A 12449-nucleotide genomic window follows, 5' to 3' on the forward strand; every position below is an offset into this window, starting at 1 on the left:
TTTAAATCAGCAATCAACTATTTTAATTCAAAGTATTAAATGGTAGCTGTCACTCTTAAAAATCACACTCAATTTGAGTACCTTCTGGTGAAATATTTTTTACTGGTTGACTAAGACTGTACCTGGTATACATGGACTGAATATCATTGTTCCTACAAATTTTAGGTAGCAGCTTCTTAAATGCCTTGACTACTATGCAGGCCAAACTTAGGGGATGCAGTAAAATCCTAATTATCATAAGATCAAATTTCATTTCTCACTTTCAGTAACCAGTTATTTTTAATTTTTCTCTTTCACAGCTGTTTAAAACCTTTAAAAGATTGTTGGTTGTTGGGTTTGACCATCAGTTTACACAGAGATTTCTGGGAAATGCAACTCTTGCTTCATCTCACTTTGCATTATTTGGCTGTACAATGCCATACAGTATCAGCCAACTAGAATTACAAATCTTTGAAAAGTAGCTCATATTTAGGTATTAACACAGTAAGAAACATAACAAAGATGACTTCAGTGCTTTCCAAGATAGTTGTAGCTGTGGTATATTTTTCTGGAAGTGATGTTTGTTCCCAAACATCTGGGACCTGTTAATGGGACTCTGCTCCATTTAACTGCTTTTCTTTTCTAAAACATTTCCTTGGGAAACTCACAGTGCATAGCAATTGCTTGCAGTCTTTTAAATTATATAATTTAACTGCTATCTATTTTGCTTAAATCATTTTCAAGGGTCATTTCTTTAGCAGTTCATAATTATCTGCTAATTAGTGAATGTTATATACATTTTAGTGTCAGATATAACAAGTGGAGAAGCATGTTGTATTTGGGAAGGCAAAAGTCTATGTAAGATATGTTTATGATTTCTTAATCATGGTTTATTGAATAGGCTATGATTTGCTGTTCACACGTTCAACTATTATAAATCATAGTTTACAAATCAAAATAGTTGAGTTCATTCAAAGCCAAACAAATACTTTGTTCCTTTATTTTGGAAACCATACAGGGAGGACTGTAACTTCTTTCTAAAGGAGCACTTGGTGTTCTCTGGGTTTGATTGTTTGCTTGCAGACATTTTATAACAAGACTAGGTAATGTGTTCCACCAAAGACTTCACAATTCAACCCTTCCCTTCTCTCCAAATTAATTCACCTTTTTCTCACATTAGAAAATCTGTATGATTGAGAATTTGTAGAATAGTAATCCTACACATAGAAATAAACAATCCCTTTTCAATTCCCTTTAAATTGATGGACAGCTGAACAGACCCAGTCTACATACATACATACACATATGCCCTCTTTCAGCCTCCCTCCTCTTCTCCCCCCCCGTGTATGTTTGTGTGTATATGATTGGCTAGATAGTGTAGCGGTTAGAATGCCACTTTTCACATAGGAAATGCTAATGTTTCACTTGGCTATATCAAACACATGATATAGACTAGAAAAGTCATGCCAGCTTGGAGGTTACTTGGATTAACAAGGTCCATGTCAGATGTTCGGTAACCAGGACAATCTAGATAATGTGTCTGAGTGCAGTATTTCCAGTATGAAGGAGGATGTTGTGCACTTTTATTAATGTACATAAGAAATTATAATTATCCATTACACCCTGCTTAATATAATTTTATTTATTTAGTTATATTTATATACCGCCCTATTCCCTAATTGTTATTTGTTCCTAACAGGTAGTACACATAGCTTTGCATTCTTCACTACTTCAGATATACTGATAAGCATGTGGATTGAGCCATAGCAACTTATAAAGTAGATATTGGTATAAAATGAAGTAGTAAGGTAGCTGTGTTTTTGCTATTAATTGAAATCCACATATTGCTTTACTATTTTTCTTGTGTGAGACTCAATGAACATTGGTGCTAGACAAGGAACATGAATAACATAGCCTTTAAAACAGCATTGTCAGTCAAAATTTCAGACCTACCAATCTAGAGTTAAAAATGGTTGAGAAATGAGCTTGCATAAGGGTTGATACTAAAGATATAGTGATGCAACATTTTGAACATTAAATCCACATTTTTTAAAATTTTTGCCTCAAGCTCATGGCAGGTGAGGATATTCACTGTGAGCAAGACAAAGCTAAGTAAAAACGTAAATGCAGAACCACCATTTTGGGGTTGTAAAGTCTAGACGACCACTAATTGGGAGCAAAGTGTTGTAGTTTCCTAACTCTTTTTGCTGCTCTTTGAGGATCTATGTAACCTCTTTACGAATACCTTATTTTTTTTTACTTTTAGCATTCCTTCCCTCAGTGCTTCTGACTAGCTCAATCCTTATGATGCTTTAAAATAATTAAAAATTAATAGGCATTTTATTTTTAAAAAATAGGAGCTTGTAGGCACAACTGCCAAAAGTGCTGAGTCAAATGTCTCAGATGTTTTAACATTTTTAACATATCCATATCTGTCAGGAAATGAAACTATGGATGAAATAAAAATAAACACAAAAGTCCCTAAGCAAAATTGGATGGCATGACTCTGATTCTTGCCAGTATTCTTTGGCAAGCCATGTACAAAGAAATGAGGACTTGGATTTTATTCTGCTGGTTTAGCAGATGCTCCTCAAGCACCCTGTTATTACCATTTCTGACTCCTTTTTTAAAAATTATAAATAAGATGTGGTAATATAATATAATATAATATAATATAATATAATATAATATAATATAATATAATATAATATAATACAATATAATAACAACAATACATGATGATGATGATGAAGAAGAAGAAGAAGGAGGAGGAGGAGGAGGAGGATAGATTTGAAAGGGACCTTGGAGGTAATCTAGTCCAACTCCCTGCTCAGGCAGGAAACCCTATACCATTTCAGAGAAATGGCTGTCCAGTCTCTTCTTAAAAATTTCCAGAGTTGTAGCATTCACAACTTCTGGAGGCAGGTTGTTCCACTGATTAATTGTTCTAACTGTCAGGAAATTTCTCCTTAGTTCTAAGTTGCTTCTTTCTTTGATTAGTTTCCATCCATTGCTTCTTGTCCAAGTGTGGGCCTTACCAGGGCATTATAATAATGTAATTAATATAACAGCTTTAAAGAAGACAGATGGGTGGCACCTAAATCCAATAAATAAATAAAAAGAAATTAAAAGGAGAAAAAGAAAGAGACAAGGGTGCAAAAAGAAAAAAAATAAAACAAAACAAAATAAAATAAGAAGAAGCTTCTGATTTTCTTTACTGCTAATCAAAGAATAAGTATAATTACTCTATGTATGGTATAGTATGGTACTCTATGTATGATATTGCTACAAAAGAAGGACGGCCCACTTTTTATTATTTTTTATATTTTCTAATTATCAAAACCTCAAGTTATAACTGCACTTTTTTCCATTCCATGCAAAAAGTCTATAAGGGATTTCTGGTCAGCCATAAACATAGATGTTGTCTTTTCTTTAATCAAGGAAGTAAATTTAGTCACCTCTGCAAATTCCATCATCTTCATCAAGTATTCCTCTGTTGTAGCTAGTGTTGAATCTTTCCATTTTTGAATATAGAATAATTTCACCACAGTTATCATATATAAAAACAAGATCACATGTCATTTTTCTAGCTGTCCATTAGAGCTGAAAGAAAATCCTTTGTTTCAATTGTATATTATTCTTTAAAATCTTCTGAATTAGTGTGTGTATATGTAGTCAAAACTTTGGGAGTTTTTTACTTGTCCACCAGATGTGATAAAATGCCCCTTCATAATGTTCACATTTCAAAACATATTCTAGGCAAAAACATTATCTTACCATATGTGATTCTTTTTAAGTAGCATTAATGCTAATTTTGCTCCCAATTAAGCTATAGCTATCATTAGGTTGTGTCAGTTCCTGGAAAATGCCCCAATAAATTAGTCAACCCAATTAAGACAACTCCCAGAGAAGAGGCTTCGTGAATTCCTTCCACATACTGTAGCAAGGTCCATGGGACAATCTGTAGTAATTGCTAGTGAAACCTAAGCATGGTCACAATAATGTACATTATGCACAACAAGAAAATGATTTAAATACCAGCAAAGCAGATGACTGTGTACAAACTTTGAAACAGCTATCTATGTTTTCCAAGCTATGCTGTTGCTATAAAATTTTAAAGAAAGATGCTTCACTTGCATCAACAGAAATAATAATAATAATAATAATAATAATAATAATAATAATAATAATAATAATAATAATAATAATAATAATAATAGGAAGAAGAAGAAGAAGAAGAAGAAGAAGAAGAAGAAGAAGAAGAAGAAGAAGAAGAAGAAGAAGAAGAAGAAAAAGAAGAAGTTGAAAGGGACCTTGGAGGTCATCTAGTCCAACCCCCTGCACAGGCAGGAAATCCTATACCATTTTGGACAAATGGCTGTCCAGTCTCTTCTTAAAAACTTCCAGTGTTGGAACATTCACAGCTTCTGGAGGCAGGTTGTTCCACTGGTTAATTGTTCTAACTGTCAGGAAGTTTCTCCTTAGTTCTAGCTTGCTTCTCTCCTTGATTAGTTTCCATCCATTGCTTCTTGTCCTGCCTTCAGGCACATTGGAAAATAGCATGACTCCCTCTTCTTTGTGGCAGCCCCTGAGATATTGGAACACTGCTATCATGTCCCCCCTCATCCTTCTCTTCATTAAACTAGACATACCCAATTCCACTAGCCGTTCCTTATATGTTTTAGTCTCCAGTCCCCTAATCATCTTTGTTGCTCTTCTCTGTACTCTTTTCAGAGTCTCAACATCTTTTTTACATCATGGTGATCAAACCTGGATGCAGTATTCCAAGTGTGGCCTTACCAAGGCATTGTAAAGTGGTATTAATACTTCACATGATCTTGATTCTATCCCTCTGTTAATGCAGCCTAGCACTGTGTTGGCTTTTTTGGCAGCTGCAGCACACTGCTGGCACATATTTAAGTGATTGTCCATTAGGACTCTTAGATCCCTCTCATAGTTACTACTATTGAGCAAGGTACCCCCTATACTATACCTGTAGATTTGGTTTTTCTTGCCTAAATGTAGAACCTTACTTTTACTTTGCACAGCCTTGTTAACAACCCTTCTTTTTTTAAAAAAAGGCAGATATTTCTGCCATCAGATACCAACTGTGGTATTTTTGAAGATATGTACAGTTCTGATGTTGCACTTTATGCATTAGTTCCTGTATCTGCTATTCTTTTCTGTGGAATCTATTGAAAGTAAGAACGTACCATATCAGTGTGAATCCTGTTTGAAGAAGTAAGAAAGATGGACAGATGTGGTAGACTGAGAAAGGTAGGAAGACCAAGCAGCTGCTAAGGTCTTGGTTTGAGGAAGAACAAAATTGTAGCAAAATCACCTTCATCCTTGTCAAGCACCACTGAGCTAAGGCTTACTTGAATACAGAGTAAAGCTCCCTAGGATAGTTAAATTGCTTAGAACTACGTAGTTTGGTGCACCAGTTGGGTACCGATTTATTCTAGCTAAAGCAAGACTGATGTATGTTAATTTCCAGTATCTGTAATTCCCTAGACCTCGGAGTAATATTTGCTATAACTGATTTGTGTATTTTCTCAGTTTAATATCTTTATCTACTCCTTTAGTTCACCCAGCTTTGGATCATCCAGTCAATACTATAGGGGGGAAAATGTTATCTGGACATTTGTTGTTGTTGTTAGCTGTGAAGTCATGTCCGACCCATCGCGACCCTATGGACAATGTTCCTCCAGGCCTTCCTGTCCTCTACCTTCTTCTGGAGTCCATCTAAGCTCACGCCTACTGCTTCAGTGATTCCATCCAGCCACCTCATTCTCTGTTGTCCCCTTCTTCTCTTGCCCTCAATCTTTCCCAACATTAGGCTCTTCTCCAGTGAGTCCTTCCTTCTCATTAGGTGGCCAAAGTATTTGAGTTTTAGCTTCAGGATCTGGCCTTCTAAAGAGCAGTCAGGGTAGATCTCCTCTAGGACTGACCAGTTTGATCACCTTGCAGTCCAAGTGACTCGCAGGAGTCTTCTCCAGCACCATAGTTCAAAAACCTCGATTCTTTGACGCTCAGCCTTTTTTATGCTCCAGCTTTCACTGCCATATATTGCAACTGGGAAGGCCATAGCCTTGACTATACGCACTTTTGTTGACAGGGTGATATCTCTGCTTTTTAGTGTGCTGTCTAGATTTGCCATGGCTTTCCTCCCAAGGAGCAAGCGTCTTTTAATTTCTTGGCTACAGTCCCCATCTGCGGTGATCATGGAGCCCAGAAAAATAAAATCTGTCACTACCTCCATTTCTTCCCCATCTATTTGCCAGGAATTGAGAGGGCCAGATGCCATGATCTTGGTTTTCTTAATGTTAAGTTTCAACCCAAGTTTTGTACTCTCCTTCTTCACCCGCAACAAGAGGCTCTTTAGTTCTTCTTCACTTTCTGCCATTAGAGTGGTATCATCTGCATATCTTAGGTTGTTGATATTTCTTCCAGCAATCTTAATTCCAACTTTTGATTCATCTAGCCCTGCCTTTCTCATGATGTGCTCTGCATATAAGTTAAATAGGCGGGACGACAGTATACAGCCTTGCCAAACTCCTTTCCCAATTTTGAACCAATCAGTGGTTCCGTGTCCAGTTCTCACTGTTGCTTCTTGGCCCACATATAGGTTTCTCAAGAGACAAATAAGATGGTCTAGTATGCCCATCTCTTTAAGAACTTGCCACAGTTTGTTATGATCCACACAATCAAAGGCTTTAGCATAGTCAATGAAGCAGAAGTAGATGTTTTTCTGGAACTCTCTAGCTTTCTCCATGATCCAGTGTATGTTGGCAATTTGATCTCTAGTTCCTCTGCCTCTTCGAAATCCTGCCTGTACTTCTGGTAGTTTTCGATCCACATACTGCTGGAGTCTAGCTTGTAGGATTTTTAAGCATAACTTTACTAGCATGAGAAATGAGTGCAATGGTGCGATAGATTGAACATTCTTTGGCACTGCCTTTCTTTGGAATTGGAATGTAAACTGATCTTTTCCATTCCTGTGGCCACTGTTGAGTTTTCCAAATTTGCTGGCAAATTGGGTGTAGCACTTTTACTGCATCGTCTTTTAGGATTTTGAATAGCTCATCTGGAATACTGTCACCTCCACTAGCTTTGTTCTCTCTGGACATAGCATATGATAAAATAACCAATCTTTATTTACTTATTCGGGATGATGCTCATGAATCCTTTTAGGAAACACATTACAAACTTTGTATAATTAGCCCTATTCTACCTCTCTGTCTCTCTCTTTCTGTCTGTCTGTCTATCTATCTATACACACACACACACAAGCTCATGAATTATTAAAAAAAATATCAAAGATAATTATGAAACAATATTGCTTATATTTGTGAAACTATATCATGGCTACATTGAAATTTTATTACTTTAACCACCATAATGTTTGTGTTTTGTTTAAGACATCTATTAAGGTCACTCACTACTATATAATGTGATTATTGACTATTGCAGGGTGTGAAAGGGTTTTTTTTTGTGGGGGGGTAATCTTAACCTGGAATTAGATTAGCCAATGAAAAAAATGGCATCAGTAACTAAAATACTGTCTCTGGCTTCAAGTACATTATTTAAGATGCTTTATTTATCCAATTGGATCTTTTTCTTTTTTCTTATTGCTTTGGTGGAAAACGTTAAAGGGATGTCCTCAGATATTTTAATTACTTTCTTTTGCCTGGAAAAATAAATGTCTTCCAACTAACTTTGTCATTTCCATTTTCCCTTTCTATTCCCATCTGCTTCCCTCTTGCTTTGTGAACTTTTTTTTTAAAAAAGAAGAGAAGTCATTGATTTGAATTTTCCTTATTGAAAGCAGTTTTTTTTTTGTTTGGACTCTTGGGAACTCAGCAAAAGATTGACTAAGCCTCTACTGAAGTATAAACAGCTGTAAGAATTGCCCTTTCCTTGTAAAAACCAAATGGAAGGTATTAATAAGGTAGCATTTTTCATTAGGTATCTGTAAGCATACAATCTTGCACACAGTGAGAAGGACTGAAAGCCAGCCAATTTAAACTCAGGCTCTTTGGAAAGTTGGTTTAAGCTTATCAATAAACTCTATTGCTTAAATCACATAGTGTAAATAAAATTGACATTCCATGATAGAGTGAACTTCTTAATTGATGCCAAATTAAATGTGCCAAACAGAGATAGCTATAGATTTCTTGATATATGATATGGATGTTTTCAAGGCCAATACATACATGTTATACTTTTACATGTTTCATAGAAAACAGTATATCAGTATACCGTAATATCAATATACACATAGAGCATGACATGCAATATATGTAGCTGTTTCTTGAGGATTGCATACTCTTTAAATAAATTTGCACAACTGAAACAAAATGGCAGAAAGAAAAAGAGTTAAGAGAAACAGGCATTCAAGAATATTTTGGGATTGGAACTGAACACACACACACACACACACACACACACACACACATACACACACATTAGGACTCACTCACATTCCTAGTGATAGGTTTATGGGCTGCTCACATCACCTGTCATGAAAATGGTAACAAAGAGCAGACGTCAGGTCTAGGGAATGAAACACACTGGCCAGATTCATATATTTTACATTCTAAGAAACAGGTTAATAAAATATAATGTAGTTGTTCAGCAAATACACTATCCTCCCAAAATAAACCAAACTATTGCTTAATGTGATAACCTGGTTCACATAAAATATTGGGCTCCCACAACATGGTAAACCACAAAGTAGTCAGCCACATTTTATTCTATTTATGTATTAACCATCCAAATAATATGAGAAAGGAACAGGCAAGCAGAAAGGGAGTTCAGCTTAGCCCTTCACAGTACAAAGGAAACAGCAGAAAGACAGAAAGTCCCAATGGTGCTTTTTCAAGAGGCAACTGGAGTTCCTTGTTTTTCTTTGAAGACAAGATATACGTGTATATGTCGTACAATGCAGTGAGACATGTGCAGGTATTTAAATTGGGGAAACAAAACAACTACTTCATAAACACATGGCACAACATAGAAGAACAAACCCATCAGGAGAAGATTCAGAAGTCCATCTGTATTTAAAAGACAAAGGCCACTCTTTCGAAGACAGCAAAGTCCACATTTTGGACAAAGAGGACTGCTGGTTTGAAAGAGGGGTCAAAGAAACAAAATTGAATAGCCCTTATTCAACAGAGGGGGAGGAATATGACATCATCAATCCCAGTTTACAACACAGTCCTTCCAGCAGTTCCAAGAAGGCTACACAGACCTTTGCACTACTTAGGTGACAGGGAGATAAACCTCCAAATAGCCTCAACAACTCTCTAAAAGAATGCAAATGACCAGCTGTCTGCAAGGAATATAAATCCTTCCATTCCCTACTATCTAGTCAGAGATGAAGAAACTTCTTGGTTGAGACTCAAAATGTCTTCAAAGAAAAACAAAGAAAGTCCAGTTGCCTCTTGAAAAAGTACCTTTGGGACAACCATAACCTGGATGACTGAGAATCTCGATAGACAAAAATTGCTTCAGTCACGTTTCACTCAGTTAGGCACAGAAGATAGTCAGTTTCCCAAGGCCAGCCCAAGCCATTTTGCTTCCTGAGTCTGAGTAGCAATTTCTGTTCTATACCCACCTAAGTCAACGTTCATAACAGGCTGACAGATGGACTAAACATTTGGGGCTGGGGGAAGGGACTCCTAAAATGAGAAATATCTCACTTATTTTTAAAGTAACTTAAAAATTTAGAAAGATAGACAATATTTAGGAGGGTGGGTGGTTGCATTCACTTGTTGTGGTCCTCCTATATGATGCTTAAAACTGGTGGTGGGATTCAAATATGTGAACAACTGGTTCTCTGTGTGGATGCCACTTCAGGAAGTCCATTCTGGGCCTGGGCAACAAAAAATTAGCTACTGGTTCTGACGAAGTGGTGCAAACTGGCTGAATCCCACCACTGCTTAAAACTAGCTCAATTACTTCATCATCCAGAGAATTAAAACAAATAAATCCCTTTCTTCAACTCTAGTGATAAAAATATAACAGTAAAGATCTACCCCTTTGTAAGGTACTATTGCTTAAAGTGGCTGCCTTCTTCTCTCCAATAGTAGAACTAGGTCTTTCCTTCTTGAACATAAAATTGTGATGTTTTAGATATTTTTGGAGAGTTCTTCAAAATAATTAAGTGGAATAGCCCAACCACTGGGGATAAAGAAAGTGAATCCTTTCTCTGTTTATAGTGACATATTTTAAGGAATGGACACAATAGTAGAAGATCTCACTGACTGACATTCTATAACAAAAAAAATAAAAATAATATATCTTAGAAACTTAAATTGAAAATACAAAAGAAAAAGAAAAAAGAAGTCTAAGATGAATCCTGGTCTTCTCAGAACACCACCAAAGTAGCTAAGCAAATAATCCCTTGGAGCCAAGCAAGTCATCAAGAGAATGGATGTTGTTCCTCAGAATAAATAGGCATGAAACTGTTACATTGGATCAGTCTTGTAAATAGCAGTCAAATGGCAAATCACTTTCCATCTCTTGGTAGACAGATTAGGATAGGTTGAACAATTGGGACTGCAAATTTCATGCTGGCATACTTTTCTGCCAGCTCAAGAATTGCTGGATAGCAATTTAATGTAGTGTCTGAACCCTAAGGGTAACAAGAATGAAGAAACAGCCAAATCACACAGTGTAGCAGATAGCAGTTTGCACTCCCCATGACAGATTTGTCCTTGGCAAGACAGAGTTCAAATAAACTCTTAGAAATTTTGCTTTCTAAGAATACATTCAATGCTTGTGAACAAAAACTGATTAACTCTTTTAGCAATCTGCACAGGATAAACGAGATGATATCTTATTTAAATTAGAGTGACTCCCCAAACAAATGCTGCAAGTTAAGACATCTGCTGAACGTTAGCAACTGTTCTTCCATCAAAGGAGGCACTTGCTACAGATAAGGAATAAGATTTCTATTCCTTGGAGGCATTGAACTTCACTACCTGGGAAATTGTTATTTTGTGCTTTAATGAAGAACATAAAAAGAAGTCAAGGATATGACCCAACTTGAATTGAGGTGAAAGCAGTGGACAGAAGGGGCAAAAATAGAGGAACAGAACCAAATAGGTTTATATGTGATACAAGACAAAGATAACATGAAATCTTCTGAGGTGACGATGGTCTCCTTAAGGTAATTTTCACGGAGGGTACAAATAAGCTGATATATTCGGGATTAAAAGCCATACATTGAAGGAAGAATAAAAAGAGGCCTAAAAACAGTGTGAAACCCAATCTGGGGTTGAAAACTGAACTGTGATATCACTGAAAAAATGGGCTTTGTAAGGAGGAACTTTTTAGCTGCCCAATAGTCACCTGACTGATATATTCACATACAACTTGGACTGATAGATGAGTTTGGCTTTCTGAATTATGTCAGACAGTCTTCTGGTCATTCAGAGAAGAATGGGAAGACACAAAATATATTATTCCAGAAGGTTCAATTTTTCCCCAGGAACTATAAAGCTTGGCAGATAGTCCAAATAGTGACATAGAGCTCAGGAAAACTACCTTCTCTCTACCTGTTTTCTGTCACAGCTCACCACCAAGGTGACCAAAGCCTTATTAGTTTATTAGTACCATTGATATGCATCTGGACCTGCAAAAGTTACTTTGTCTCCAAAATGAAACATTTGAAACTGATCAGGGAAAGATTTCTTTAGTAAATAGCTTATGATGGCCTCCTTTAGGCGGGATTAAACACAACATTCCTATAAGGATAAAGTGATTACCTTATTTAACAACAGGCATTCTGTTCTGGCCCAATTAGATGAGATCCAGTCTAGATTATTAGATAAACTGTAAGATACCTTGGGACTCATTACTGAAAGGCCTCAGGAAGTAATATGAAAACTAACAAAGAAGCAATATAGACTCCAGGGCTTGAGCTGTTTCATTCATATTTATGGTTTAAGAAATGGGATTTATTTTAAATCTCCATATATTAAAAAAGGATTGAACAAATCCAGCAAGTTATACCATTAGCCTCAATAAATGTAATTAGTAAGCTATATGCTAGATGGTAACTCTGGAAATGTCTAATCTGGAGAATGGGAGAAAATCATGATTGAGGATCAGGCAGAATTTTAAAATAAATTCTTAACAAGCCAACAAAATGTTTATATATAGATAATACAGTAACAATACAGCTTCATCTATACAATATATTGAAAATCAATGTGTTCTACTTGGTCATCTACTGGGAGAAGTGTTCTTTTGTAACAACTAATGTTAAACTGTATTAATCATCAGGAGGTTAATTTTTGTAAATGGACAAGTAAAGAACAATCTAGCTGAACTGAGAGTATTAGCACTTCTAATAACATTTCCTTCCTATTAGATTAAGTTGAACAGTTCCTCTAGGGTTCCCATTTGAGACATTTGATTGACTTGATCCCAAAGTCATATAAAAAGGAATGTATTTGTCC

The sequence above is a fragment of the Vipera ursinii genome (genome assembly GCF_947247035.1).
Source record: "Vipera ursinii genome assembly, chromosome: 3".
In the NCBI taxonomy this organism is placed as follows: Eukaryota; Metazoa; Chordata; class Lepidosauria; order Squamata; family Viperidae; genus Vipera; species Vipera ursinii.